This window comes from Vulpes lagopus, chromosome 4, assembly GCF_018345385.1.
Source record: "Vulpes lagopus strain Blue_001 chromosome 4, ASM1834538v1, whole genome shotgun sequence".
NCBI lineage: Eukaryota > Metazoa > Chordata > Mammalia > Carnivora > Canidae > Vulpes > Vulpes lagopus.
The window spans coordinates 104,560,350-104,587,318 of NC_054827.1; the positions used below are offsets into that span (position 1 = coordinate 104,560,350).

General features: G+C 40.8%; 1 pseudogene; it reads left to right on the plus strand.

The window, feature by feature from the left end:
• The first annotated feature begins 1,922 nt into the window (after nt 1-1,922).
• Nucleotides 1,923-26,969, plus strand: part of LOC121489590 — a 178,239-nt pseudogene continuing 153,192 nt past the window's right edge.

Sequence of the window (26,969 nt, forward strand, 5' to 3'; positions counted from 1 at the left end):
TAAACTATAAAACTGGTGTTTAGAGATGAAGCTGATAATTCTCTCACTCATTTACAAGATTACACTTAGGGGAAAGATTTCACCTGAGCATGTCTCATGCCAGAAGCCAGAGCAATGCACAAATTTGGTAAAATCTGTGACATAGGGACACCTGGATGGCTCAGTGGTTGAGCATCTGCCTTTGGCTCAGGTCATGATCCCAAGGTTCTGGGATTAAGTTCCACACTGGGCTCCCTGCGGGGAGCCGGCTTCCCCCTCTGTCTGTGTCTGCCTTTCACTGTGTGTCTCTCATGAGTAAACAAATAAAATCTTAAAAAAAAAAAAAAAGTCTGTGACATATATACCACATACCTAATGTATGGGGTCATTTTTGTCTGGGGTAGCAATAAACAACCATTGAATGGGTGTGTACATGGTGAAGATCTGATTGCAGATGATAAGTTTGTGTGTACTTTAAGAATGACATTGGTGATACAGGTCATGATAAAAAAAATAACCCGATTTAAATCTAGTGGGAAAACATCTTCCAAAAGTAAGAAGTGAATTCTTAACCAGCTGGATCACTTCTACTGGAATCAACAGAATGAATCCCACAGGTCTTTTTCAAACTCCAAATTCTATGATTCTATGTAGACCAAATTAAGAAAATGTTAAATTGGATATGGAGCAGTGGTATAATCCTTGCTAGGAGGGAATCAGTTTTGGCCTTAAGATACAATGTTTCATGTTCAATTCATGTCTTGAAAAATAAGTTCTAATTTGAATTACTTAAAATAAGGAGTGTAGTTTTATTGCTATCATAGGTGAATCCAGTACTCAAAGAAACGTTTACATGAAGAGCAACACCTCTCTAATCCTATCCTGGATGGACATGAACCAGATGCACGACAGGCTGGTGACCCTTAGCCTTTGATGGTGTGAGGTGAGGTGGAGAGGGAGGGAGGATTTGCTCCAGGCTGTATGCCCCATGACAGTCCTGATCATAAGCCCTGTTGGCATAACTGCCACAGTACAGTATCGAAGGTTAGAGATGGACAACCCGGCTTTAAACTCTAGTCATCTGTGTGTCATTTTAACCACCTCTCCATTTCTTCAAATTTGTTTCTTTCCTTCTAAGTAGGTAATTAAAACTGTCTTTCTGTGGGATTAAATGAGATGATATGTGTCAAGTGTCTGACACAGTGTTTGAAAAACATGCTAATATCATTATTGTCAACTGTTTATTTTCCTTACTGATCTTGAGACTAAATGAAAAGTTAATTCGAGCACTTTACCAAAAAAAGTCCCTGCATGAACTCAACGTATTACTGGTGATAGAATTATTTTTCCTTCTCAGATTAAAACGTTTTCAAAACACCAATGAGAGGAGACACAATCTGTAAAGACTTGAAACCTTAAGTTTTTATTTTTGGCATGTCTTGGACCTGCTTACATTCTCTGTTTTTTTTTTTTTTTTAATACACTATGAGCATTAGGGAATTGGGAAAAGGATTAAAAGCCTATATATATATATATATAAATCCACTTAGCTTGAGAATGACTTTCTGGGGCAACTGGCCTTTCCAAAATAAATTTGCACACTGCGTCCTTATAAAAAAATTGGAATTTGACGAGGCCAAAGAATTTGGGCCGTATCAGCTTGTCATTCCAAATTTTAAAATATTTAGTCTTACTTCAAGATAAATAGCAACAACTGAACTCAAGCCATGAAGAAAAATAAACATACAACTTCTTGAAAATGCACAAATAACCAGATGGTTTAAAAAATGTTATCAGAACTGTCTTAACTGCTAACAAGGTCTAAATGAAACCATGGCCATAGATAATGTTTGTTTCTTGCCTGGTGACTGTCCTGACAGGGGGCTGTCTAGTCGGGGGGTTGATAAAGCTTAGCATTCACAGGAATTGGGAGCCATGGATGAAGAGACTCCAGCTGTCTGCCAACCAGAACCTGGTCGATCTTTGGCAAAGTGGTTGACAGCTCCTACTTTGAGACAGTTGGGAAGGCTTGGGGAGAAGGTAAGATTTGAACTGAATCTTAGAGAATGATAGGACAGGATTATCCTGTCCCCCTCCAGAGGTAGCAATATTCCTTCCTTCTTCCTCTACACCTTCTCCACACCACCACATGCTTAGAGGTGCGAACGCAGGAACCCCTGGACGATCACGGCAGACGAATGATCACAGGAAAAGTCAGTCTGACCTCTGAAATCACTGACTTGGTTGTTGTACAAAACCACTGTTGAAGGGGGAGCCTGAGACTGAGAATGATTTCCTGGGGTGATCTTGTCTTCCTCAGGTTACCTGACCAAGCATAGGGCTCTGAATTTAAATCTCTCTGTTGCCACCTGTTACCTATGGCCCTTGGAGCCATGTGCCTGCTGCTCTTTGACAGGCATCTTTTGCATTTATAAAATAAGTATATAAAAATTGGATTATTGTGACTAGGTGATTTATTATTATAATAATTATTGTTATTTTCTTAAGCCTGCAGTCAGCCAAGTACATTGCCCTGATAGGTAGTTTTATTTATGTGCTAATATTTACTTTGCATCTAGTTTCTTAATGAACTCAACTAAAATCACAAGTGCCACAGACCTATGTTGTATGATACCCTATTAAATCTAGGGCACTTTTTTCGAGTCAAAAATACTTATTTTTTAAAAATATCAAGAACCTCTGTTACCAGAGTTTACTTGGATAATCATTTCAAGGAATATCTGGGGCTGTTTTGTTTACAGGAAACAGGTTTAAGAGAATGCTTTTAAGGACATATTTCTTAGCAGTTTGATATACCCAGAGTTTTCCATATTAAGATTTACTCTCTCTAAAAGCATTAATAAGTATAGAATTAAACCATAGAGTAATAAGTTAAATGACTGCTTTGAAAGATCTGACTATTTTTTAAAATCCAAATTTCTAATAATATCCTGTTGCTTTAAAACTCATGATACTTTTGAGTTATAATAATCAAACTAGAACTAAAATTCCATTATAGGGGAAAGGAGAGAAAATGGAATTTTAGTTCTAACCACAAGTAATGATATCGCAAGGAGGAATCATAGTACACAAAACAAAAATTTTTAAAAACAGTCTGAGTTATAGTCAGAGTGGCCAAAATTGTGGAAAAATAAAAATCTCCATCTCATGGCTGTTTTGACGTATATTCTCCCACTGATAACACCAATATGAAAGAATTGACTGGATATGTCTGATATCATACAGACAATTAGTTAACAGAATACCTACTTGCCTTAGATCTATGGGTACCTGGGTTAAGCAAACAAACTTAATCTAAAATAAAAAGAACCAGATAATACCCTATGCCTTTTCCCCTTTTTAATATCCAAGGTGGTGGTTGTAATCATTGTTGTAGTTATTTTCATTGACAAATGAGATTTTTCTAGTAACTGATCCAGTTCCCTTACTTCAAAGCAGAACACATGGCAAAATGGAGAGGGTCATATTTCCCATTCCATGAAACCAAAGTGGTTGGCACAGAGGTGGGCAGGTGGCCCAAGCTGAGCCTATCAGAATTCTTTACTGGGGTGTATTTTACTATAACTAGCAAAGAATACAATTCTTCCTTTTTAGGTTTATAAAGATGTGACACTGTGAGTCAGGATGTGCAATAAAGAACTAACCTTTGCCTACAGAAAGGTTGGACCATTTGCCCTCAGCTCCACGGAGGTAATCTCTAAACCCTTGGAGTGTCCTGCCTGATAAAAGTGTCATTGTTTACTGAAGGGTCTTGAGCCAGGCCAGATATTCTATGCTAACAGTGTAATTTTTGGTGGAAGGCCTTGGGTCCTGTGGTACCAAATCAGGTTCTAGAGGGGCTAGAGACTAAGGTTATTCATGTGGGTAATCAACCTACCTACCTGGCCAACTCCTAATAAAAACTGAGGATAACAAAGCTTGGGTGAGCTTTCCTGGTTGATTATATTCTATACTTGTTGCCACATATTGTTACTGAGAGTAATACGTGCTATCCACGTAATTCTACCCGGAGAGAACAACTGGAAGCTCCATGCCTAGTATGTGTTGGGTCCTGTCCTATGAGCCTCTTCCTTTTATTGATTTTAATCTATATCCTTTCTCTGTGATAAATTATAACCATGAGTATAATGACTTTTCTCAGTCTTGTGAGTCCTACTAGTGAATTATGGAACCCGAGAGTGGTCTTGGGGAACCTCTTGGACATTATACAGGACATTTGTGTTCTCCACTACTGGAGAAAGTTCTCTGCTATACTGGTGAAAGGCTCAGAGAGAGCAGCAGGGATTAGAAATATGATAGATGAATGGAAGAGATGAGAATGAGAGAAAATAATATTGATGTGTCTGGTTCTAATCCTTGAAGGATCTTTCAAGGTATCTTACTCATCTAGTTAGTTCTTTCAATCTGTGGATTACCCCAGTATATTTCCAGTAATCCAGTCTCACACTTTCTCACTTTCCCTCAAATAGTTGTATACTGCATTCCTGAAAGTTTTGAAATTACTGTATCATTTTCCAATTTCAGTTATATTTAACTAAAAAGATGTCATTTCCCGCCCTCAGAGAAGTGGGTGTGATTAGTAGTAAAATCCAAACAAGATAAAACCTTCTAAATATTTTTGGACTTGTCAAAAAAATTACTGAAAAATATACTCATTTCAAGTAAATTAATCTAGAAATGTGGACATTACCTCAATAGGCCACTTGAACCACCAATTGGGTTATTTCTGAGCTGCTGTTAGAATAAGAGATTTGAAACCAGAACTTAGTTGCAAAGCTTTTGTGAGAATTTTCTAAAATATAATTTTCTGCATTTGGATGCTCTTAGCATTGCTTTTGTGAAACAAGAGATAGAATTTCATCTCTCTAGGGATCTAAAGCAAAACATTAGTGATGATGTTCAAAAGAGACTATTCTAAACCTAAAGAGACTGTTTTCATAGAAAATGTTACACATTCTTCCACTACTAAATCCCAAATATTAGCTCACAGAAGAGCAATTAGCAAGTATGTCATCTATAAAAAGTATGAACATTTAGACATTTATATTGTTACTATTTATCATTCTATTGATGGAGAATGGACCACATTCATTACATGCCTGATCCCAGTCCAGGAATGATAATTGAATTTCCACAAGTATTATCAGAATTCTTTGAGCTTTTTGGAAACAAAAGGAACTTTCTTAATTTGGTAAATTTATCTACAAACACGTAAAGCAAAAACCATGTTTGTTGCGAAAGTATCAGGAATATTCCCTTCTAAGTGCAGAATAAGACAATGAGGTTCCTTATTACTATCTCTAGGTTCTAGACAGCACGTTATATAAGTAAAAGAAATGTGAACCATATTATCAGAATGAAAAATTATTATGATTAGAGACAGCTTAATTTTTTGATAGTGTAAAAGAATTTTAGAAATTTGACAGATACAAGGTCAAAATTTAAACATCAATACATGTAATTAATTGTGTGGTTCAATACCAGCACGGTCAATCAGAAAATACAATCTTTCAAGGATTCCATGCTCAATATCCACCACGTATCTAAGAATAAATCTAAGAAAACAAATGGATGATCTACGTGGAAATTATTGTTCAATGGTATTGAAAAGACACAAGAAAGACTTATATAAATGGAGATATATTACATAGATAAGATTTATTTTCCTAAAGAGATCGATTATCCCAAAACTAATCTAAAACTTTCATTAATATCCCAAGTTTTTTTTTTTTTCCCACAGAGCTAGTCAGTTCATATAGAACTAGTTCATGCACCTTAAAGAGTCAAGACTCAAAATAGCTCAGGTGATTTTGAAGAGAAAGAATAATAAGCAGCACACATCCAGTAAGGGATGTAATTATTTTAAAGTTATCACATTCAAAATAGTGTTCTAGTGGTAGGACAAATATCACTGAAACAGACCCACATACACATTGGGGAGTGGGTAAGAGGTAGTTTTGAACACCAATAAGGAAAGAATAGGCTTTCTTGTGAAAGGAAACATCGATATACATATACAGAAATAAACTTCAAACATTAAAATCAGGAAGCAAAGCTTTAAAATTCTTACACAAAAATGAAAGAGTATATATTTACGATGTCATGAGAGGAAATAATTTTTTAAACATGGAAAGTGCATATCGTAAAAAAGCTTAACAAATTTGATTAGATTAAATTCAGATTCTTCTCTTTGTTTATGGACACCTCATGATATTTTTAAAACCCTACATTCTGGGGCGGCCCAGTGGCTCACCGGTTTAGTGCCACCTTCAGCCTGGGGTGTGATCCTGGAGATCCAGGACTGAGTCCCACATCGGGCTCCCTGCATGGAGCCTGCTTCTCCCTCTGCCTCTCTCTGTGTGTCTCTCGAGAATAAATAAATAAAATCTTAAAAAAAAAACCTACATTCTGAGATTATAGATGTTAATACTTATAATTCCTATAATGACATATTAAAACGTCTTCCAAATGAATCAAAGATAAATAGTTCCCTAGAAAAATGAGCAAAGAATATGAAAGTTAATCATAAGACAGGAAACCTGAATCAACAAGAAAGAAACATTGGGCAAAAATGCACCCCTTCCCCTTGCTTTGTGATGAGGGGAATATAGATAAAATGACAAAGACAGACTGTTTCAAACTCAATGGATTGGCAAAAAAGGAAAAAAAAAAATCGGATAACACCGAATACTGGAGAAAAGGTGAGGAAAAGAGAGTTTTCATATAATGTTGTAGGGGCTGTAAATTAGAACAAATACTGTGGAGCGTAATTTTGTAACATGTAACGAAGCAGAAGACTCTCATTCACTGGGACCAGCAATAATGCCACTTCCTGATGTATCATGTTAGAGAAGTGGTACCCGTTTCACCATAGCTTATGACACCGAATACCTGGAAACAACTTGACCATATGTCAACAGAGGAATTTGTGAACACAGTTTATTCCCTTAAGAAATCCTATATAGAAGTTAAAATTAACGAAGTAGATATCCCAGTAGTTTATTCATTGTCTATATTCTCCATTCTTCCACCACTGGCCTCCTTCTGCAGGGATTTTTTATTGTCCCTCTCTCCAGAACATTCTTTTCCCCAGGTACCCTATGGGTCATTCCTGTGCTTTACTTGGTTTTCTGCTCTCATGTTACCTCCTTGGAAAGACCTTGTATGAACACGCTATAGAACATCACATCTCCCCGACCTGTATCATCCTTTGATCTATATTTGCATCAAGGGTTTCTCTTTGTCCTACAAAATGGATTTTGTTCTTAGGAGGGCATCTGTCACTCAGGTGACAGCAGGTAAGTATTTGTTCAAGCAATACATAGGTACCTGCATACATTTAGATGTTTATGGGCCCCTTCACATGATTTTAAATGCTCCCTCACATTCATATTTCCCTGTGGAACAGACAGGCAGATCTTCCTATTGCAAACCCTCTCCCAGAGCACTTGATGAGCAGAAGAATGAGAGCCAAAAGGGCAGCATGTGAAACCCTCCAGCCTCCTCTCTCCCTTGCAGCTTGTTCTCCTGTGACCTTGCACGAAGCTGCTGTCCATGTGGACAAGTAACCCATCCAAGAATAAGACTGTATCCAGTTGGGGAAGAGCTGACTGTCTCCTTCTCTGAGGGTCCCTGAAGAAGACACGCTTGAGAGCTTGAGCAAGAGAAAAAAACCCTGTGCTCAGATCCCAATGAACTCGTCTGCTTCTCCTTGAACTTTTTGCAATATCATCTATGTTGGAAATGATCATTTAAAGCCACAGTCTAGCATAATGTTTACATCCCGAGGGTTGGAATTGGAGTCATTAAGTCTTGCAGACAACAAGGTAATGTTCAACTACCGCTCTTCTAGGAGGGGGTGTCATTTAGCACACTGCAGGGTGCTGATGCGAGCTGCATCCTGGGAACCTGAAAACTTTGGTACCTCTTTGTTGACCTAGGGTTCACCTTGTCTTTTTTGGAGTAGACTGGCAATGTGATCTGCTCATTTTCTTACGTTAAGTAGCTAGATTTTCTTTGAATTACTTGCATTAGTGGAAAGAATAATAGGCTCTGGGAGAAGATAGACCAGGGTATGTGCTGTAGACATATTACTTCCTAGCCATATGACGTTGGGCAAGTTGTTTAATTTCTCTTGATCTTCTTTCCCTTTCTTCACCTAAATTATGGAGTTATAAAATGTCTCCTGCCTCTGGGTTTTGGGAGCTGATACAATGAAACAGTAGATGTAAGGTATCATGCTGGTGCAACCTGGACAGGCAAAAAGCATACTTTCTGGCACAGCTTGCATCTCACTTCTCTCTGTGGACATATTAATTCTCCTTAGTACAAATCACAGGTGATTACACTTAAATGAAAGTTCTCTTCCATAAGCCCAGAGCTGTGAGGATTCTGTTTTTCCCCAGTTGACTGAGTGAGGTAGAGGGCAAAGGAAAGTAAGTGATATTAATACCTGACACCACTCATGTCCTCATGGCGATCTCCTGGTAACCAGATAACTTCCTTCTAGCTGCACGTGTGACTAAATTTACGTAGTCAACGAAGAAGTAAGACTAAGATGAGATGGGAGGAGAGCCTGCCTCTAGATATTGAATATCCTTGCCTGTGAGAGTCTTAAACAAAAATTAAAAACCTAAGTCTTCATTTTAAGGGATTTTACCACAGCCAATGCTCGGAATCATACTGATATACCTCCATTAAACATCAACCAGCCTAGAAACCACTAATCCCAAATGATTGTCTAACAACTAAATGAAAAAAAAACAGATGAAGATCACTTCATTTTGATGAAGAAATCTGTAGTAATTAAACATTAATTTGAAGTAAAGAGGAGCGAGTCTTACCCCCCCACACTTCCCCATTTTTCAGAGTCTCTGTATAAATAGTGATCATTCTTTCCTCTACTCATCAGCTGGTTGGGTTCCTCTGCTTGGTGACTTGCCAATGTTGTGGGGCTTGGTGTAGCGGAACCCGGGTTCTAGTCATAGCTCTAACACTCGGTATATGTGTGACATCACCTACCTTTATTCTGCTGTTTAGGAAACTGAGCCCCGGGGAAGTTAATGCCGTCCTTGCCAAGGTCTTGAGGGATTCAACTAGATAATTTCTGAAAAACATCTGGGATATAGGAGGTGCTAAGTAAATAAGATTTTCTATAGTGACTGTAAATCATGCTCGCCTCTGCTCAGGAAAGAGAATCTCAGGAAAAGCTTGAGGAGGCCTGTCACCCTCACCTCTCTATTTGTGTTGAAGAAGCTAAGTAGCATAACCAGCCTAATTCTGGTATACTATGTCAAGAACTGGAAATGCCCACAGGTCAAAAGATTTTAGTAACATATTGTTTTTTTAAAAACATTCTAGATGGGCACTTGGATATAGCTGTAGCTTGGTCAACAGGTTGGTTAACTTGCTGAATGCCCCAATCTATACTCCTGGTTACTGCCTTCTCTCAGACTTCTGACTTTCAACTTGTTCTATTCCATTGCCAACCTTACATATGCAGAATGCCCTCCCTAGTCTTCAGCCAATTCAAGTTCCTTATCTGCAGATATTGAAGTTGAACCTTCTCAAGATGGTTTTGCACGGTTTAATCATCATTCCTGCACACACCCTCTTCTAACCTTTGTATAATCTTGGGCTAGAACAGTGATTCTCTAGCAAAATAACCCCCAGGGGACATTTGGCAATATCTGAGGACAGTTCTGGTAGTCACAACTGAGTGAAAGCAACGCTAATGGCATCTAGCAGAAGAGGCCAGGGATATTGCTAAACATACAGCATGCACAGGACTGCCCTCCGGAACAAAGACTTAGCCAGCTTAAAATGTTCAAAGCCCTGAGATTGAGAAACTCTGAGGTTGGGTGACTACAGATTTTTTTAATCTAAGCTGGACATTCTGGGAAGTGAATGATGGTGCTCTTAACAATGAAGCTCACATAGCAGGTGTAACCTGGGACTTAGTATTGCAGGCATATGGGATCTGTGGATCTGTGGGATCTGAGTTTGTTTTCTTTTGGACTGGGGAGGTACTGTTTATAAGTATAATTTTAATTTGCTTTCTTGACTTGCTTTTGGGCGTTTTTCACCAGTTAGACTCTTAGCCACCCTGAGATAGGAGGTGCAGACTCCGTATCTTTCTCTTTTCCTTCTAGGACATTATACAGACTACCTACTTGATAAACCTTCTTGACTGACTGTGCTTATTTGTAATCTCTGTTCACAATTGGGTCCTTGACAAAACCTACTATAAACTTCTCAACCAGCAATTATATTATACATCAAAAGTGTGGGTGAAATGATGGAGAAGAATTCAACAAATAGCATTGCTCATAATGTAGAGAAGATTCTATCTTCTATAATATGTAATTTGATGAAATATGCTAAGCAAGGTACAATCCCTATAATTGGTACTTATTTAAATTACTCATGTTTACTGTAAATGTTTTTACTGTAAAAAATGTGTTTCTATTGAATTAGATAAAATTTTATTATTGAAAGCATGGTTAAACAATTAAAATGAGCAAAGATTCCCTAAATCCTGCTCAGGATAGAGTAGATATATAATAACTATTAGTTCTGTTTGCCTTCCATTACATGTAACACTTCAACAATCACTTTAAGCCATTGAAATTGTTTTATACATTTTTAAAGTATTGATTCTAGGTGATTTTTAACATTACTGAAGATGGTTAAAATTGATTGGTATAGGGGCACCTGGGTGGCTCAGTTGATTAAGTGTCTGCCTTCCGCTCAGGTCCTGGGATCGAGGCCTGAGTGGGTCTCCCCTTCTCAGATGCCTGGCCCTCCTCTTTGCCCACTCCCCGCCCCCTGAGTGTGCATGCATGCTGGTGCTTTCTCTCTCTCTCTCTCTCTCAAACAAAAAAATCTTTTAAAAAGTTGGTTGGTATATTAGTTTTGCAGGGCTCTGTAACAAATCACCACAGACTGGGTGGCTTAAGTGATAGAAATGATAGTCTTAGATTAAGACTTAAATGATAGAAAGTTATAGTCTCACAGCTCTGGACGCTAGAAGTCCAAAATCAAGGTATTGGCAGCTCTGGTTCCCTTTGAGGGCCATGAGGAAGGATTGGTTCTAGGCCCCTCTCCTTGGCCCTTGGGAGACATCTTCTACCCTCTATATGTATTTCTGTGCTTTAATTTCTTTTTTCTTTATTATTTTTAAAAAAGATTTTATTTATTTATTAATGAGAGACACAGACAGAGAGGCAGAGACACAGGCAGAGGGAGATGCAGGCTTTTTGCGGGTAGCCCGATGTGGGACTCGATCCCAGGACCCTGGGATCACGACCTGAGCTGAAGACAGAGGCTCAAACACTGAGCCACCCAGGAGTCCCTTAATTTCCCTTTTATACAAGGATACCAGTTATACTGGATTAGGGCCCATTCTGAAGAACTCATTTTAACTTGATTATCTCTGTAAAGACCCTGTCCCCAAATAAGGTCTCATTCTCAGGTACCGGGCATTAGGACTTCAACATATTCATTTAGGGAGTACACTTCTACCCATCACAGCTAATTAAAGAAACGACATAAAGAGATTATGAGCTACATTTAAATTTTATACAAAGGGTAATTTCATAGTACCTTAGAATAAAGAGAACATTGTGGAGTCACTATAGTTTGGAGATATGAGTGATAAACCTCATGTTATTGTAGGCCCCTGGAAAATACATTATTGTGGTTCATCCTTAAAGATATGGAAAAGAACTTTCCTGAGGAAATCATATAGATAAAAATGTTAACATCTTTCTACCGGGCATCTCAAAATACTTTGCCTGTCTTTTAATTCCACGCCGCCCCCCCCTCTGAAAATCACCTTGGGTTGGCTATGGAACGTCCCATAGGTGAGAAAACTGAGATGAGTGGAAATTAGATCATTTGTTTCACATCGTCTTCCCTTTCTAAGAGCAGAAATAAATTTGTTCTCTGCATTTGCTTTATTAGAGGTATGTCTGCTTGACTAGTTAGAGCATGAAAAAGATTATGGGATTCCAAGACTGTTGATCTTTAAATGGATTGTATTCATGAAATAATCAAGGTGGGGGCGGGTCTAGAGGGAAGCTCAGGGATCTACCAGGATGGGATCTCAGCCAGGTGAGGGCTTTAGCTTCCTCGGAGCAGATCGCTGATGTCTGCCATTTCATTAGGACAGTAAGAGGAAATTTAAAGACATGTGCCTCTTTTTACATAAATGTTTGTATATTATATATAGTGCATATATACATTAAATATATAGTATTTAAATTTCCTCCTCCAATCCTGATGTAGATACATATGATATGGGAATATATCATATAGACATATTATAAAATATGTGTAATATTTTGTATCCCTCTCTCTAACAAGAATGGTGGTCAGGGAGCTGGCTGCCAGCCCCCATCCTACCACTCAACTTGCTAGTGGACTTAGGCAAGCCTCTTAGCTTCCTGAGCACCTGTTTTCTCAGCTGTAAGATCAGAATATCAGCTTGGGTTCCGGGCAAGGTCCCCCCTACAGCATTACAGTCTGAACGGGGATGCGGGGGGAGATGGTTCCAAGTATGAAAAGCAATTCTCCTGCGGCTACGCCTCATGCTGAAGGGACCCCCACAAAGAACAGTAACTGGGTAACATTGTCCCTACCCTGTCGGCTGGTGGGCGGGGGGCGGGGGGGGGGCGTCAGTGTTTCTCAAACAAAATGAAGAGTTCTCGGAGGCACCCAGAGCGCTGACCTCCTCACCCTGCGCACCCGCCGTCTCTGCCCTTCGGCGCCCCTCCCCGCCCCGGCACCCCACCCCCACCCCCACCTCCTGGGGTCGTCATCAGCCCCCAAGGAGGGCTGGCGGCCGCGGCCCGGGGCTGAGGCCGTGCACTCGCGAGTCGGAGGGCGAAAACCTCTGCACCCGGGTTTGCCTTTTGCGAACAGCTTCAGCGATTGTTAGACGCAGGGAAGTTACAAGAGCGGGGTCGAGGACCGGGCTATTTAAACAGAGGCCCTTTATCTGCCTCACCCCTACCGCAGGGCGGCCTCCGCCAGTTATCAGAGTGTCATTAACGGGACAGCTGCTGGTAAACAAGGACGATGTCGACACCAGCGCCTCCGTCAACAGGAATTTAACTTTAATCTGTCCCCTGCTTAAAGAAACACCGCTCTCTTTCTCTCGGTACCGCGCATCATTAATTTATCTCCGTCAACGTCCCGATAGGAGGCTGGCATTGACTTAGGGAAAAACCCGCTGGGAGAGAAAATTAATAAGGTGCTAGGGACATTCACCTTAGGTCAATTCGAGGGGACACGGAGGGAAAGCGAAGTTGCTCGGGAGTTCCCGGCGTAGCTGGAAACCGATCCTACATATTTATAAAGGTGAACCTGGAGGGCTGCCAAGCGCCTGCATTTAAGTGATTAACAAATGTTTCTCTTTAAGTGGACACCTCTTGTTCTAAATATATTTGACAAGAATGCAGAGAGTCATCCGGAGGGCGCCGAGGGCACCCAGCTCGGGCCTCGCCTGGCGCGGCCAGCGGGATCGCAGACCCGGCCCCCGGCTCCCGGCTCCGGGCTCCCCGCTCCCGGCTCCCGGCTCCCGGCTCCCGGGCCCCGGCTCCCGGCCCCCGGCTCCGGGCTCCCCGCTCCCGGCTCCCGGCCCCCGGCTCCCGGCCCCCGGCTCCCGGCCCTCGGCTCCCCGCTCCCCGCTCCCCGCTCGGTGCCAGCCCGGTTCGCGGCGCCGGTGGGCAGGCTGCCAGCGCCAGCGGCTCCCCGCTGTTTAACGACAATGGATTTACTGCTTCTCTGCATATTGGTGTTATTTTGTATAAACAAGGTTAACAGTCCTTTTAAATTAAATGCACCACCTGGTGACTGAATGGGTGACCTTGCCAGCGCCTTCACCTGGCTCGGAGAAGCCCAGGATCTCGCTCCCGGTTTCAACCTGTAGCTCGGGATGGGGTCGCCTTCCCTTCTTGTTGCCAGAAGAGGGGGGAGCAGTCCGCTCCTCGGGTGCTGCGACCCCACCTGGGGCGGCCGGCACCCGCGGAGGTGCAGCGCGCGCCCGGCAGGTAAGCCCTGCTCCGAGCATCTTGCGGGCGGCGCCTGCAGGTGGGCTCCGGGCCGTGCTCCCGGGTCCGCGCGGCTGCCGCCAGCACCACGGCCCCGGGACCGCCCCGGTCGGGCGGCCGGGGTCACAGCAGAGCGACAGACGGCCCAGTGGGCCCTGCCAAGGCTGCCTCTAAAATACACATCTCCAGAGGGGGCCACACCGTGGAAAAGGTTCTTTGTGTTTCACTCTAGCGTGGTATTGATCTAATATAGGCCTCGGCACTTTCTCCACCCTCCAGGAATTTGAACACCTGGACAAATTCTCCCGGCTTTACGTGTGAGCAAATTTAATGGTGTAAACAAACTCAGCGGGAAGCCCCCTTTGATATGGGAAGGCGGTGGTGCCGAGCTGAAAGGCTTGAAAGGCTTGGCCTGGGAACGTCCACTGCACGTGGACGGCTCAGGAGTTGTGCAGGAAAATTCAGACGGCGAGACCGGTTTTGAAGCATTCGGAAACTCCATCCAGAAATTGCAAGCAGAAGACACTATAGTTACTGATTTCATGAGAGGCACTTCCTCACCCCCTCCTTACTATTTGCCCCCTCCCCCCCCCCCACACACCCAAATAGGGCGGAATTATTCTGGAGTATTTGCGTTCCATCTTAGCCTAAATTCTAGACCGGTTTGGCAGGCCTATTGCTGTGCAAAGAAGGAAATCAGATCCGGAGAGGTGCGGTGACTTCCCCAGGGTCACCTGATCCAGAATCCAAGTCCCCAGGCCTGGAAGTCCAATGCAGTTTTTGCTGTGTTCCCACGGAGTCTCTGCTTCTTCTACTCAGAATGTAGGTGTGAGCCAGAGTCCTTGGAAGTTTGTTTTTGTTCTTAGCAATATAGAAGGAACCGGTTTAAATAGCTTCTCCGTCAGATTTTCTTAGCAGTTCAAATTCGAATGAAGGAAATCTCTCTCATTAGGCAGAGTAAAGTAATTCCAGTAAGGGGTATAATTTTAATTGTTAGAATTCTGACAATTTCAAGTAAATTGTACTAAGAAGAAGTCTGAATACATGCAGATTTATTAATACCTTTCTATGCTTGAGGTAAAATGTGTCTTCTTCCAGAGTTTCGCTAGAGTACATGCTACGTGTATTTGGTGGGGGACAGGGTGGATAAAACAACCTAACATTACTAAAATCCATTGTCCATACTCAGGAAGAGTTGTAGTCTGTTTCTAATGGCATTAAATATTTAGTGTGGACATCCAGGGTGCTAGGTTTCCGGGGGCACAGAAATGAACAAGGCACAATCAGGAGCTTGATTAGTTATGGAAAGAGGGAGGGAGGGAATGTATATATAAGAAATCTCTGTGTGCGTGTGGGGGGACGTGCACAGAGCAGAAGGCTCTTAACTCTGGGCATAAACTTCACAGAACCAGGAGTGCTTCCCCCTAGGCGACTTCATGCGTATTGTTGTGAAACAAGTCAGAATAGGGAAGATATTTACCTTAGCGATTACCTATAGTGATTACTGTTTGCCAGACTTTCTCCTCAATACGTGGCCTAATCCTCATAACAGCCCCACCAAGCCTGAACTGTGAGATGTGGAAAAATTCAGTAATTTGGCCAAAGTTTCACAAGGAAGAAATTCAAAACCAAGCAGTCTAGTTTGAGCCCACACCATTCTGCTGCCCCTCTGTGATTCCACAGGCATTGTATTGACATAGCCATCTATTCCTTTCTTCCTTTCAAATAATGTATTTTCTAGGAACTAGTTATCACAGTGGAACACGTACTTAAAAATTAACTCATTGGGAGACAGTGCTGTGAGCTTTTTATACAATCCTCTTGTTATCTTCTCTCCCCTAATAGCCTAAAATAGGTATTTCCTCATTTCACAGTTAAGGAAACTACACCTTCCATCATCATTATGATCAGCAGCATCATCAAATCATCTTCATCACATTAAATAAACTTACTGAAACTAAATTTAAAGAGTACTTGGAGGGATCGGATTTTCTGGGACAGGAAAAACTTTGAATATTCTTCTCCACTGAAAGGCCGAATTCCCAGACTTTTCATTTAGAAATATAAGGTGCAGAGACTGTCATGGTAAAACACCCAGCAAACAAGACATGCCTGTGAAGACATGACGTCTTTATAGCAGAAGGGGGTTTTGCAGAAATATTAGAGCAAAAATCGCGAGAGGGAATGACAGTTGAGAACTGGGGTTGTCAGGAATGTAAGAGGTAATTTCTAGCTAATCCTAAAGTAGATTTCTGTTACCTTGTAGAAGCTGCCCTCAGAATATGAAACAAATTGCTTCATGATAAAATATTTCTTTTTGGTAGATTATTCAATACTGTGACTTCCATCCTCCACTTTGCCCTACTGATGGAAACAGGGCCCTCTTACTCCCCCTCACCCCCAACCCCTAGTAAATATACCTTGGGTCAGAGAGCAGACCACTTCTCTGAACCTCACACCAAGTTAGAAAATGAAGAAGCATTGCCTGGTTCATGTTTGATTTTGTTTCAGTACTTCTAAGTCAGACCTACCTATCTTTCCAATTATGAAAACATAATATGTAATAATAAAGAAAATTGGGAAAATTATAAAGAAGAAGAGAAGCTCACTGAAAATTCCAGTTTTGAAAATACATTGGCATTTTGTTCTTCCAGTCTTTTTTCACCTGAATTTTGCGAAGAAAAATTAGGAAATTAGGATCACTGTCATGTAGTTTTGGATGCTACTTTATTTACTTCATAAACATGTTCCACTATGAAATGTTCTTTAAAAGTTTATATATATATTATATATATATATACACATATATACACACACACATATACACATATTGAGCCCACACCATAAAATATGTATAAATATATATTTAAATATATATATATATATTTTAGGAAAACTGATATAAATAATATATATAATATATATATTTTTTCCTAAAACTGAAAATTATGCTGGATTGTCTTCTATATTCTACTCTGAAACTTCCTTTGTATCATATGTCGCTTCCTTTAAGGTTAGAGTTCTGCCTTTTGGATGTTAACAGGGAGGAAAAAAAAATACAACACAGTGGAGATGCTAGCACTTAACCCACGGTAGTTTGGAATTTCTCTAAGGGAATTTAGAAATTCTAGTTTGTCAAATACCTAGTCTCATTTATATTTTTCAAAAGCAAAGGCTAGAAACAGCAGAAGGTTGCTATAAAAACACTTCCACCAGAATTTATAAACTCTGGAGTAATAAGCTATCAAGTGGTACCTTTATGGCCCCAAAGAGACATTATGAATTTTAAGGCATCTAACTTTGTCTTGCTTCATGGTTAAATGAATTTGCATTGCTACTTTAAATCGAAGTAATGTTTGACAGTGTTCAATATAACTTCTTTCAGATTGGGAGAAAAAGGAATTATCACATGTTGTCAGAGCACTTGAATCACCTCCTACTACTTGCTAATCTATACTGGACTCAAGCTCCTCCTGTGGCAGACCCACCTGTTATGCCACCTCTCTGTCTGGACCACAGCGTGCTGGATGCTACCACTGAGCCGGGTATCCCAAACTACCTTTCTGTATCCCTTTGTATCAGCTGTGGTTGGGTTCTCTCGGCTCCTGCTTGTCCTTGATCAAAGCTATTATACACTTCACCTCTTCAGATCTGGCCTGAATGCCTTGCTCTTGAATACAAATAACATTTGAGTGGGAAGCTTTTCTACTCAACTACGGACATAGTTGAACAGATTTTGCTTTAATGAAATGAAGTAGAGCCTGAATTTATCTGGAAATGTGTGGAATCAGCAGAGAGTGGTAAACACAACTCTAGGGAAGTGGAAAACCATTGTGTACAATTTAGTGTTTTTCACTCCCAGTGGGCATTGGGGCATTATTGTAAAGAACCACGTTTTCAAACCTGCCAATAACAGAACAGATCTGTATTCATTGCAGATGAGGCTTCCACTGGGAAAATCGAAGCTCTTCTCTTTTCCTTTTTTTTTTTTTTTTTTTGCCAACTAGAGAAACTCTTCACAGATCCAAGCTTCTATTTTCTGACTCTCGTGCCATAATGGGAGATATTAGATGTCTTTCCCATAGGATGGCCTCAGAGCTTTCTCTGGGAAGTCAAAGAGTTTCTATGGGGGCTCATTGTGGTGGAGGCATAAAATGACAGTTCACTAGAGAAACAATCTCAACCAAAGGGGAAGTATATGCATTCTGCCCATTTGTCTTTCCTCTGTGCGTATTGTTGCAAACACTAGAATCCACTCTAGTTTGTTTAGGCAGAAAAGGTATTTAATAAAGGAAATTGGTAGCTCATAGAATCACTGTGTGTGTGGCAGGGGGTAGGGGGTGGGCTGCAGAAACAGATTATAAATTTTCAGAAACATATCCCGTATGGGGCCACAAGACTGCAGCATGAGCAGACCATTGTCATTGCTCCTTCATGAGCAGAGGACTCTTAGAACTTTTGCATTGCTGCTGTGGCCTGCACTGATGGATGTCAAACCTGTACTGGGAACCCACTTTTGCAACCCAAAGCTGGAGGCTTATGTCGCCACACATACACAGAAAATGGAAGCTCCACCAGGAGTTTGAACCAAATTCTCATAGCACCATGGGTGTTGCAAGGGAGGCTGGGAATTGGAATGCTGATTCATACAGAGGAGCATAGGGAGGGCGGGGGTAATAGTACAGATTCTCTGGTTTTGTGCTCAGCATACACATTTATTCAGCAGGAAGATGTGTTCCCACTTCTAGACACGAGCTCGCGACCTTGCAAAGTGGTTGCATACCTGGGCTTCAGAATCAGTCACACATGGATTCAAATCCTGGCTCTGCCTGCTGCTCTCTGAGTGACTCTAAGAAGTCACTTCCTTCTCTTGCTTTCTCACTCGTGCCAGCTTCCTTATCTGCAAAATACACTTATACCATGTACCTTAGAGGTATGTGACAAGAATTTAAGTGGATATATATGTAAACCCTCAATATAATTTTTTTTTATAATGCAGTGAACATTCAATAACTGGTGGTTGTCATTCCAGTTACGAGTAAGAAGGCTGCAGGTATATGGTGTAAAAAGGTGGAAAAACACTTATTACCAGAAATCATTTATCAGTAATAATAATAATGAAACTAATCCCTCTAGGAACAACCAGCCTCTATCTGAGCCATCCAAGTTCATCTTAATGTTTCTTATATTTCAGTTCACATAAGGAATCATAGGGCCATGGCTGAACAATGGGAAAATGTGAGGTCAGATGCTTCCTTAACTATTTCCAAAATAAACAGTTACAGGAAGCTCACTCCCCTCTGCATTAAAGCTTGGGGTGGAGGAGGGTGGCTACGGAGGAGGCTCTGTTCCTCTGAGTTCTCTATGGGAGATGTGGGAGCAGATCAATACATAGCTAAGTGTTTTAGCTGCAGTTTTATTGTGTTTGACAGCGATGACAATGTAGTATGCACTGAATAAAATGACTAATGCACACATCTCTCCCTCTCATACACACTGCTTCTATTTTTCCCTTGACCCTCCTGAGTGCAAGCCAGTCATACAAAAAGCATGCAGAGTGGGAGTTGAGATCCGCCAGGGCCAAAATTATCCAGGAATTCCAGATTTCCAGAGTCACAGAGGGGAACTTAACTAGCCAAAGGAAAAAGAACAAAAAAGACTGCATGTTCGGTAGTTAATAGTCAGATCAACTGGGAAAGGCCTGCTTGGCCACAGAGTTACATTTCTGGATCATCAAGCCATGTCTCTTTCCCATGGTGTAGGCGGTACTCGTGGGGGGAAGGAGGCAGAAGGAAAAATAAGCAAGCATATCTAAGTCTACTGTAAATTTATATCATAAAAGGCAAAAATTTTTTAATGCTTTTACTCAAGCCACTGTTCAAAATCATATTTAGATGCCACCCTGCTCCCCCTCTTAGCTGATATCCAGATGTTTCCACTTGCATTTGAGGCCCAGCAGGCAGCATCCAGATGTTTTGAGGGGGCAGAGGAAGTTCTTGAGTTTGTGGCAAATTCGAGAGATGAAGATTCATTGGCTCATGTAATGTTAAATCTTCCTACAACCGGTATTTGGAGCCGAGCTGTTTGCCCACTTTCCCAGTGCTGTGTGCGGTCATTTCACTGGGGTGTGACTGGGATTGTGCGCAGAAGATTCCAAAATATCTACCACACTTTGGATCAGCCCGATACAACTCCTTCTGTTCTTTTAAAGGTTATTTAGGCCAAACCATCAGCTCAAACTGCCATCCCATGATAGTTCTCTGTATTCCTCTCCAAAGATTTGCTCTGGAATCATGGCGCTCCTGTATTAGAAACCTTCCAGTTCTCATCTTACTAGAACAACAAATCTTTACCAAGCAAATCTTCTTCTTCTTCTTCTTCTTCTCCTTCTCCTTCTCCTTCTCCTTCCTTCTCCTTCTCCTTCTCCTTTTTCTTCTTCTTCTTCTTCTTCTTCTTCTTCTTCTTCTTCTTCTTCTTCTTCTTCTTCTTCTTCTTCCTTCCTTCCTTCCCAAGAAAATCTTCTCAGTGGCCTCCTAATCTTTTTTTCTGCTTATCTGTGATTAAGTTTTATTTCATCTTTCTGCCACAACCCCACTCCCACCCTCCTGCCTTGTTCACTCTGTCCCAGCCAGACTGTTGTATTACTCAGATACTCTTTGCACACTCCTGCCTGGCTGAGTGGGTGGATGAGTGGGCAGTGTTTGCCTCTGTTGTTCCCTTTGTCCAAAATATTCTTTCCCAGATGTCTGTGGCCCTGACACATTACATTCAGGTCTCTGCCCAACGGTTCAGCTCTTTGGAAGAACCTTCCATTTCCATGCTGGGTGGAATATCGGTGTCCTCCACCACTTCCTGGTTTTCTTTGCTCCTGCTCACTGTTTTGCATTACTGCCTGGCATAACAAGTAATTATTTGCTTAATTGATCCTGTCTGTCCTTCTCTACTAGAATCTGAACTCCGAGTGGACAAGGTTTACGTCTGCTTTGTTTCTTGCTGCCTATGAATGGCCTAGAACTCTACTTCGCACAAGTTGGGCCCATTATTAACAAAGTGATGGTTATGCTTGCGTTTTTCTGCAGTCTATGAAAGATTTGCTCATACTCTCTGGACATCAGTGGGACTCTTGTCCTCTTCCACTCACAATGGTTATTTTCCTGAAGAATTAGGTGAGAAATGGAGTGAGATGGCTATTTCCCAAGGTTTGCAGAGCAAACAATCAATGGTCAGGGGGGAATTAAGGGCTTTGCCTTTTGGCTGCTGCTTTGGAAAGAGTCACTAAATAAATAAATAAATAAATAAATAAATAAATAAATAAATAAACAAACAAATAAAAACAATCCTGGGGATCTCATGCACTGCATAGTGACTATAGTTAATACTACCGTATTACATAAATGAAAGTTACTAAGAAAGTAGATCTTTTAAAAGGTCTTATCATGAGAAAAGAAATTGTCATTATATTTAGTGACGGATGTTGACTAGACTTATTGTGGTGATCATTTTGAAATATGAATCATTATGTTGTACCCCTGAAACTAATATAATGTTATATGTCAATTATATTTCAAAAAAACTGAGTAATAGAAACACTACATCTCTACTGTCTGGGGTGATCCGTTGAGGTACTTTTTTCAAGACTTGAGCTGGCAAGGAAGCATGAAAACATTTCTGTTCCTGCCCCAAGTCCATTCATTCGTTTGCCCTCCTGGGACCTACCCTGGAAATTTCTCATTAAAGTGTTGTATTTTTACCTGTAAATATAATCTGATCTTTTCCTGAAATTTAATTTTAAATACGTGACAAACTTGAATGCCTTTCCTTATTTCGCCTTCTTTTATTGGTCATGGCCTGTAGGAATCTTCTGCACTTTGTACTTGGTGATTGCACTCTGAGGTTGCCTCCAGGCTGGTTCCTCATGGCTCTGCTTCACCATTAAGTCACCGAAACCTCAAGGTGAGATCCCAGTCAATATTTGTGAGCCAAGTGAATGATCATTTGGGCCTCCATTTTAAAGAACAGTAGTGTGAACTTGCTAAAACTTCCAGCCCTTCATGTAGAGATGGCAATGCACTGCTCTGCTACCATTCAGAATTTCTTAAAAGTTATTAGCACACTTTTTTTTTTTTAAATTCATGAGAGACACAGGCAGAGGGAGAAGCAGTTTCCATGCAGGGAGTCTTATATGGGATTCGATCCCGAGACCCCAGGATCATGCCCTGGGCTGAAGGCAGCCCTAAGCCACTGAGCCACCTGGGCTGCCCCAAGGACACATTTTTGAAGACTGTGATGGTTTTTGTCTGGGACGAATAACAAAGATAAGAAGGTGGATGTATTTCCTAAAATGAACCATTGAATTTCAATTTTGAAATTCTCTTTGTCCAAATGGTTTTCTTCTCAATGAGTTCCATCTTTCTATGTGGAAAAAAAAAGGGCAGGGATCTGGCAAATACAATAAAATATGTAAGGTGTCCTAAAGAAACACAGGGAAACTGAGTATTAGCTATGGATAAGCTTACTCGTTATGCTCTGAGTGTTGACGTAAATTCCTCCTGATTATATTAAGGTTAAAGAAGGGCATTTTAGACTTGCAGTAGGTTCTGCAATCTTTGACACAGAAACACCCTGACTCAACACCTTCTTATGTCAGAGATGCACATTTGACAATTGCCCTTCAAGAACAGAGAAAATCCTAGCAAGTAACTGTCCTTGGTTGAATGATGCCTGGAGAAAAGAAAAAAAAATCAAATCTCCTTTTCATTTCAGCAAAATTTAATTCCCCAAGTTAAGAAGAGAAAATAAAGATATGTAATTGGGAGTCCAAGGCCACTCACAGTTTTCTGCTGAACATTACCTCGGCATCTGCTCAGATTTCTTGTGTTCTAGCATTTGAATAGTTCAGTGTTCACCTCTTTTTATATTTGGACCTTGACGACACAAATGGAGATACTATGGAGTCTATTAAAATAAGACAGATAACGCACGGTTTATTATTCATAATTTTAAAAAAATCTATATACTTTTGCTATCAATAATTATACTGTAACTTAAAACCTGCGACCTCTTCCACGAAATGGTCTTGGATGATGCCGCCATTTGCTGAATGGTGCTTTTTTGTAAATCAGTTGCAAAAAAAAAAAAAAATCTCTTGATGGAATTTCAAAGATCTCTTTTGTAGAAACACTGGGGTCTTGTAATTGCTTGAGTACAACTATCCAGTCTGAGAGGATGACCTTTCACCTCCTACCCAAAAAAGAGCACTCTGGAGAGAAGGGTGCCATAATCTGGGTTTAAGTCTTCTTACTAACATGTTGAGAGCCTGTTTCTTGCACCACACACAAACAGTGGCAAGAAAGCCCAGTTTCAACATTAACTTTAGCACTTCCCTGTATCGCTCTTGAGAAAATCTACTCCTTACAATGATGAGAGGATCTTATCCCATGCCTCCCCTCATCAGGTGGAGATGTGAGCACACGGAGCCTCATAATCAGTCTGTAGGAAACTCTCCAGAGGTAGAAAGGACAGAAGAGAATAGAAGTCATGAAGGCTGGCAAGTTCAAGTGTGGTTCTAGAGGGGCAGTATAATCATCCATAATTCATTTGCAGCACACTGGGGAAAAGGCTGAATCCTGGGTCCTGGTGTGGGATACCAAGCAGACTGCTTCTCAACAAACAACACGGAACAAAGAGATTTTACCACCTGTTGGAGGAACTTTTAAAGCAACGAATGGAGTCACCTTAAAGTGCTAGGTTCATGTTGCGAGACATGTCCCCAGACTTAAAGGAAAAGGTAGAGTGTGGTTTTGCAAGAATAATTGAGGAATGGCAATTCATACTATAGAGTAACACTGCGTCTTACATTTTCTTTTTCCAGGACAGTCAACAGAGAAAAATGTTCTGGTACTTTGGCTAATGTTTTCTATCTATAAAAACTTAAAAATAACTCTAAGAATCCCCACAGTTTTGTTCGTTTGAGGAGCTCGCTTTTATTTTTCCACATAAAGTAAGGTTCTCAGTGTGGAGTACTGGCTAGTAAAAACTCTTCCATATCATTGGGCTCAAAGTTTTGTTGGCATTTCCACGTGGGCAACAGAGAACTTTCAGTTCTGCTTTTCCTCAGAGCTTTGGGGTAGGAGTTGCATGAGTAAACTTGGCCTTCTCTGCCTTAATGACTGTTTCTAATGAGGCTCAAGGTCAGTGGCTCCAGGCTTCCTATCTTTTTTTTTTAATTTTTTAATTTTTTAATTTTTTTATTTATTTATGATAGTCACAGAGAGAGAGAGAGGCAGAGACACAGGCAGAGGGAGAAGCAGGCTCCATGCACCGGGAGCCCGATGTGGGATTCGATCCAGGGTCTCCAGGATCGCGCCCTGGGCCAAAGGCAGGCGCCAAACCGCTGCGCCACCCAGGGATCCCTCCAGGCTTCCTATCTATGCCCGATTCCATGAGGGCTACCATGTTTTGATCTATGTTACATATTGGGCTTTCATAAAGGTTTTCTTTTTTCTTTCTTCAAATTGCTGTAACATACATATAACACTAACTTTACCATTAGTGACATTTATTGCCATTAGTGACAGTGTTGGATAATCATCAGGAGGAGGACATTTTAATCACCCAAAAGGAAATCCCGTTCCCATTAAGCAATTACTTCCCATCTCCCTTGAGCCCCTAAACCCGAGCAACCACTCCTCTGTTTTGTCTGGATTTTTTGACTCAATTTTTATTTCATATAAATGAAATTAAACAGTTTGTAGCTTTTTGAGTCTGGCCTTTTTCACATATTATGATGTTTTTAAGGCTTATTCATGTTGTAGTATGTATTAGAATGTCATTCTTTTTTATGGCCAAATAATATTCCATTGTATGGATGCACCTCATTTTGTTTATCCACTCAACAGTTGATGGATATTTGGGATGTTTCCACCTTTTGGCTATAATGAACTGTGGTGCTATGAATATTTGTATACATGTTTTTTGTTTGAACATCTGTTTTCAATTCTTTTGGATATATACCTAAGGGTGGGGTTGCCAGGTCATATGGTAATTCTCTGTTTAACTGAAGAACCACCAAACTGCTTTCATGGTGCTTATACCCTTTTATATTCCTGCCAGCAATGTGTGAAGGTTCCGATTGCTTCACATTCTGCCAGCACTTGTTATTGTCTATCTTTTTGATTCCCATCCTCGCACGTGTGAAGTAGCATCTCACCATGGTTGTGAGTTACAGTTCTTTAATGGTTATTGATGTTGAACATCTTTTCAATGCTTCTTGGCCATTTGTATATCTGTATAAAAGCTTTCTTTTTGAGAAAGTGCTTTACAGCTTCAGAAAAAGACATTCAAAATTACATGGAAATGTACTGATTTTTCTAGCGCAGCCTGGCCTCTTTGAGAGACTGCCACTGGCCCTGAAACAAATTGTTCTACCTGCTGGTGCCTTGCCATGTCTCTTGACTTTTGTAGCTAAGATTTGTGTTCTCTCCTCTTCCCTCTGTTAAATCCTTTAGTACTTCTTACATCACAAACTTGATCTGTAGCTCTGCTCCTTATATTTATCCTGACATAGGAGTTAACAGCACGTGCTCTAGAGTCCAACTGTGAGAGTTAAAAATCTCGTCAACTCCACTTAAAAGCTTTGGGACCCAGAGGGAATTTATTCTCTGTGTCTCAGTTTTCTCTACTTTAGAGTATCTGTGTACATAGTACCTGCCTTATAGATTTGTTGTATTAAAGAAGGTAATGTCTATAAATTACATTGCCTAGTGCTTAAATGCTCAATAAAAAGTACTTTAAAAACATTACACCTCTCTCTCTGCATTCTAGTTTCCTTGGACTGACAACCTTGTAATCCCTCCTAGGTCCCCTGAGAGGCCTGGTTAATATGGCTTTCTAGTGTCTTTAAGATACTATAGTTAGGACCATCTTTAAAAGCATTGGGACTCAATGCACAATACTAAAAATCATGAATTAGCATCTTGATTTAAAATATGTTATTCTGCAGTTCATTTCTCGGAATATAATATGTTTATCTCTGGGCAAGATACTTAATAGCATCATCTACATTTTACTGAGTGCCAAATCTGTGCCAGGCTGTGTACTACTAGATGCTTATGTATATTGCTAATCCTAATACTGATCCTGAAAACTGATGTTACTGTAGTCCCACCTTATCCATGAGAGACACATTCCAAGATCCCACTGGATACCTGAAACAATGAGTAGTCCTGAACCCTATACATATTTTTTCCTATACAGACATACCCATGACAAAGTTTAACTTATAAATTAGGCACTGTTGGGATCCCTGGGTGGCGCAGCGGTTTGGCGCCTGCCTTTGGCCCAGGGCGCGATCCTGGAGACCCCGGATCGAATCCCACGTCGGGCTCCCAGGGCATGGAGCCTGCTTCTCCCTCTGCCTGTGTCTCTGCCTCTCTCTCTCTCTCTGTGACTATCATAAATAAATAAAAATAAAAAAAATTATTAAAAAAATAAATTAGGCACTGTTGTAAGAGTTTAACAACAATAACTAATAATAAAAACTATCAATTAGAACAATATTGTAACAAGAGTTACGTGAATGTGGTCTTTCTCTCTTAAAATATCTACTGTACTATACTCACCCTTCTTGTGGTGATGTGAAATGATAAAATTCCTACATGATCAGATGAAGTGAAGAGAATGATGGAAGCATTGTGACACAGCATGAGGCTACTGTTGACCTTCTGATTATACGTCAGAAAGAGGATCATCTGCTTCTGGATTGCTGTTGACCGCAGGTAAGTGAAACCCCTGATAAGGAAGGACTACTGTGTCATCTCTTTTTTACAACTGAGCCTAAACGGAGGTTCAGAGAGGTTAAGTAACTGACCCAAGGTCTCAAGATAGGTTCATAAATAGCAAGGATAGAATTTAACA